We start from the raw sequence: 5,583 nt of genomic DNA on the forward strand, positions 1-5,583 counted from the left end.
CAAAAAAATATTTTAAAACCGGGAAAGAGGCAAAGAAAATGTGAACAATTTAGGCCCTGGTCAGGCTTGATTCTGTAAAACGCTGGAACAGATTCGTAGTGGTCCGTGAGCGGGAGAACACGGGCTGGGCCGCGGGGTTGGTTGGTTTTCGCAGGGTCGCGTGCCCCACAGAACACAGCGACCGAGGTGACACCCGAATCGTGAACCCCTTCAAGCGGCTTTGCTGTCCCCAGAACCTCTTTCCGAATATGATTGCCGAGTCCTGCCCTCCGGCAGCCAGAGCTTGGGCCTCTGGAGTGAGAAGGACTTTGTTGAAAGGGACTGACTTCTAGGCAGTTGTGCCAACGACTGCCGCCTGGAGAGTTATACAGAACTCTTCTTCAGGCGTCTTCGGAGAGGTTGCCTCGTAAGACACGAAGGTTCTTCTTAGGGTCAGTGAGGATTTTAAAATGAACCCCACAGGGGTCATTTTGTGATTTGGGACCCTTAAGCCCCGCACCCACCCACATTCCCGGCCACTGACCCTGGTGGAAGTTCACTGCAACTTACAAGCTGAGCATCTGAGTGGCGAGCTGTGAGACACACACATGCCCCCTCCCTCCACCCATCTCTTCACTGCCGTAATCTTCAGCCTCCTTCTCTCTCTATCTCTCCCCCCCCCCAGCAGCCCGTGGCCTGAGGGCGCCTGTCCTGGCTGGAGCCCCCCGGGCGGGGCGGGAGGCGTGTTTGGCGACAGTCACGGGAAGCGTCGCTTTCCCTCCGCGGGCGGCGCTCGGCGAAGCGGCAGGCTGGGGTCATTTGCGCTTGTAGGACGCGCTAGATTAGCTGCCGGTTCCGTGTTGGGAGCGCCTGTTTAGCCAACGGAATCCGCGTGGGGTGTTGTCCTCGGCCCGGAGCAGGTGCGCTCCGAGCTGGCGCCGGGCTTGCGTGCTGGCCTGGAGGACCGTGGGGGGGGGGGACCGACCCCAGCGCTTTCTCTCTTGCCCGCCCGGGTAGCCGGAGCCCCTGGAATATTTCCCCGGCTCTCTCAACTCAGGGACCGAGGGTGGGGGTGCGGGTGTGGGAGACAGGGTGGCCGGAAAGTCCGCGGTTGTCCTCCTTCCAGGGGCCAAATCCCCCCCTCGCCGGTCACCCCACGCAGCCTCCCTTCCCACGGGGATCATCCCGCCGGCTCCCCCCCCCCGTCGGTCCCCAGCTTCAGTCTAGGGGGCCTTTCGGGAGGTGTGGAGAGACCCGAGGGCGTCCCCCGCCTCCTCGCCCGGTCCGCTTGCCACCGGGCTCCCCAAAGTAGCAGCGAGCGAGCCCCCCTCCTGACGGGGCCGAGGGAGACGGTTGAGTCAGTGAAATTCAGTTCCTTATTTTATGAGGTGTCAGGGTTGATGTCAGACGTGGCAACGATAACTAATACTACCGTCTGAGAGACCAGAACGTGGTAATTAATCCCAAAGACTTAAGTGTATTTTAGTTCAGGAGGAAAAAAAATCACTAATTCAATCGTCCGGAAAATTGAAGTTTGATGCATGAGTCCCCGTTGAAAGGAAGGCGCTCCCCCCCCCTCGGATTCTGGGGGTTGAGGCTGAAGTCGCATCATCTCCTCTCGCCTGTTCTACTTGCCTCAGTGTGCACACTTCCACAAGCACACAGCCCCTGGTCGCCACATCACACTCGGCTCACAGGCGGCGGGGAAAGAAACCGCAGTCCTCATCACCCACTCACTAGGGGAGTAAATCCCCCCGGATCTGGTGGGACTTACTTCCGAGTAAATGACTACAGGGCCGGGCCGTGAGGGCTCGACTAACTGGGAGGGAGGGAGGGAGCCCTCCCGAGGCTTTCGTCTGAATAAGCATGCCTCGGATTTGGCTGCCTGACTGGCCTTAGCCATCCCTAGCTGGCAGCAAGAGAGGCCCATTTACCTAGTTAAGATGTACTTCGGGGTAAAATGTTTCGGGGTTCTCTGCAGAGCTGAAGCCCGGCTTCAGGATAAGTCCAGGTGAACCCAGTGACATTTACTGAGGAACACGTGGGCTTGCTGGTTCTGACGGACACTCCTGCCTCACTTGCATCCCGGTTTCAAAGGATGGTCCACTCGTGCCGGTGAAGGAACCCACCAGGCAAGCGGCAGTTCTGAGCGCGAACTCCGCGCACGGTGGGTCCTCCCCCAACAGAGCCCAGAGTACACTATCTGCGCACTTCTTCCACATCTCCAGGAAATGTAGCCCTTATCGGTCACTAGCGCAAGGATGACGTTGCGCGGGTTCCCGAATGGCCCTTCCCTTTCCACCACACCTGCGCGTTGCTGTACACTGTCACAGAGAACACCCACAACCCTGCCAAGGCCCACAGTCCAAAGATGCCGCCAGTCTTCTGTCAGAAACCTAGCTCGCTTTGTCTCCCAGGGAAGGGCCACAAACCCGAAGCGAGGGTGATGGCTAATATTGGCCACTTCCTTTGGCTAGTTAAATAATCCTGACCCCCGACCTCCCTCTCTTTAATAGCTGATGCCTGCAAGCAGATGCACAGGTCCCGCAGCATAACCTTTTACATCTGTTTCAGTACATCAAAGGTATCATTTTTTGAGACGTAGATATTTGGCGTGCCTGCTGTTACTATTTGGGCCGCTAGAACAAGAGTAGACGGAAGGGGAATCAAGTTACCCAGGACTCCTTAATCCCAGCCTTCTCTCTTTCTTTGATAGATGGTCTTGCTTGGGGCGTTGCGCGGCAAGTGTGCGACTGAATAGGAATGCCCTTTGTGTCTGCAGAGGGAGGGTGTCGCCAGGCTCTGAAACTGACCAAGCAGGTAGGCCCAGCCAGGGTTCCTCCGCGCCAGTGTGGTCCAGCCAAGGCGGTTCCCTTGAGACTCCAGATCGAGTCCTACATCTGCCTCTAACTTCTTGCGCCGTTTTGGACAAGAGGCAGTCTTTGCCCACCATCATTTCCAGACGTGAAAATATATTAATGAGGTCCCAATTTACATACGCAGTAGAATCAAGGACTGTACCACTTTTTGCAGGCTGTACCACTTTTTGCAGGCTGTACCACTTTTTGCAGGCTGTACCACTTCAGAGGTTGGTATCTTTGAGTGTTTTTTTTTGGGGGGGGGGCTTCCCAAACATCTTTCTACAGAAAGTCACCCTAGCTTTTCATTTGGAATGCTTCTTTCCAACATGCACGACTCCTTCTCATGGAGAAAACTGATAATATACAACCTCTTACTTAGAGGCCGAAGCGGGCTCTACTTGCATAGTTAAGATCTTGAAAAATCCGAGAGCCGTAGATACTAATATTTATAGCTGTACATAAATACTGCTACGTAAATAAGGACTGGTTTGTCCTTGACTGGTTTGTTAACCTACTATCATTCTGCCTAAATTAAAGGCAACATTTGCAGTTGCGGTCCCAGATATCTTTAGCATATGGACTTGGCCTTCTTTCTCTGAAGAAACTCGAACGCATCCGTGTTCAAAACAACGGTAAAGCGCAAGATCCTCTGAGCAAACACCTCAGGTGGTAATGAAAGTCTTGCGCTTTACTGTTGTTCCGTTTACTTGGAAGCAAGTCCCATCCCCAGATACTTCCGCTCAGGCAGCCCTTTGGTTTCTGGGAGGTAAGGCCCAAGTGGGCAACTCCCCCAGGTTATTCCAACAGTTATTTCCAAAACACGTGATTCCGGACTGAGGGAACAATCCTAAGTAGGTCTACTCGGAAGTAAGTCCCATTGAAGCCATTAGAGCTTACTCCTAAGGGACTATTCTTAGGCTTGCATCCTGAGTACACTTTTCTCAGAGGCGCGGGACCCTGCCTTTCTGGGAGAAGGGGCTCCTTCCTTCATCCTTCCTTCATCCCTTTTCAAGATTTTCAAGGTAAAGAAACATCGGAATTTAGCCCCGTGAACAGGAAACGGGAAACGACCTGAAAGTCTTGAACGACTCAAATCAAGCCCTGCTACTGACTGGAAATTGGTGTTTTCTAACGGTAAAACGACTGATTTCCATAAGGAACATCATAAAAAAAACCCAGCGGCTGCACCCAAACTACGGTTCTCTTGGATGCTTAAACCTGAGTCTGCACTGTACCACTTCAGCCCGCAAATCTGCTCACATTCCTCTAAGGGGAAAAAAATCCAAAACACAGGGAAGGGGGGAAAGGGGGAGAGTTATGCTGGGGCACTTCTTACAGAGACCTGGTTTTCTCTGTAGTGAGATTATTTGAGGACCGGGAGGAGAAACAGAGAAGTGGGCCCCTGCCTGTAGAGTGAAGTGGTACAGCCCGCATAAAGAATGCCACCTATGTGAACCATAGACCCATGCAGAACGAGGCAGAGATCGTTTTTTTCTCCATGTTATCCACCCTTAATGGGGAAGACGACGTATTTTCTTCTCCACAATTCGCTCTTCAGAGTGTCAGATTTTTGACAAGTTCAGAATATCCCACAACACTTCAATGTTGGGTGATAGTGAGATATTGAAAAAACGGTATTTAGCAGAGCTAAGAAAGTCCAGCAGAGCCAGAGTAAAATAATTCAGACTGAGAGTCCATGTGTGATTAAAATATAAAGTTTTTACTAAATTCTAGCATGGGAAGGGTAACTGGGATGAAAATAACAACAGAGCAAAATCTACTACATCCTTACTCTACAGAGACAAAACTAGAAGAGAGTTATGGCTGCTCTCCTTCTTCAGAACACGAAAACAAAGACGGGAAGAGAAGCCATAAAATGGTAATATACCTTGACACTTTAGTCCCAATCAAATCCCTAGATCAGGGAGAAAATTGCAGGGCAATCCACATCTAAAGAACATTGGTTACATGAGAAACATGTGACTTCCTGTGAGTAACATAAACAAACATTTAACCCCAGATATACTGAGTGTTTTCAACTTGTAATACGCAACACCCCTTCTAAAGTTATAACACGAAAGTCATGCAAATTCAAACATTCATGAAGAGTCTCAAAACGTTGCTTGTCAAGCGGCTTGGTCAGGATGCTGGCAATCATCTGATCAGTAGGACAGTATTGGAGTTCAATCAGTCCTTGGTCTTGCAGCTCTTTCACGTAGTGATATTTGAGTGCGATGGTTTTGTTTTTAGATTTGGTGCCTTCACCTTTGCAGATGGCGATACAAGCTTGATTGTCCTCAAAAAGTGTTATTGGCTTTGGTTCATCTATGCCAAAGTCTTTCAGTAGATGAATAATCCAGTAAAATTCATAGCTGGCACTTTGCGCTGATACGCATTCAGCTTCCAGGGTAGAAATAGCTATGACAGATTGCTTTTGACTAGTCCATTCAATCAAACTGTCTCCATCGTAGAACAAGTATCCACTTGTAGATTTGCCATCAGGTGTGTCTTTGCCCCAGTTGGCATCTATAAATCCAGTCAGTCTTGGGTCATCACAGGCTGAGATTTTACGTTTGTAGTCCAAAGTTCCTATTAGATGTCTTGCCAGTCTCTTTATAGCTTTCCAGTCATGGATAGTTGGTGAGCTGGTCTTTCTGCATAACAGTCCAACAGCTGAAGTTATATCTGGTCTGCAGATTATGCTCAAGTATAATAATTTTCCAATTGCGGATCTGTATTCATG

This window comes from Gekko japonicus, unplaced genomic scaffold (assembly GCF_001447785.1).
Source record: "Gekko japonicus isolate JY-2015 unplaced genomic scaffold, Gekko_japonicus_V1.1 scaffold1568, whole genome shotgun sequence".
NCBI classification, from domain to species: Eukaryota; Metazoa; Chordata; class Lepidosauria; order Squamata; family Gekkonidae; genus Gekko; species Gekko japonicus.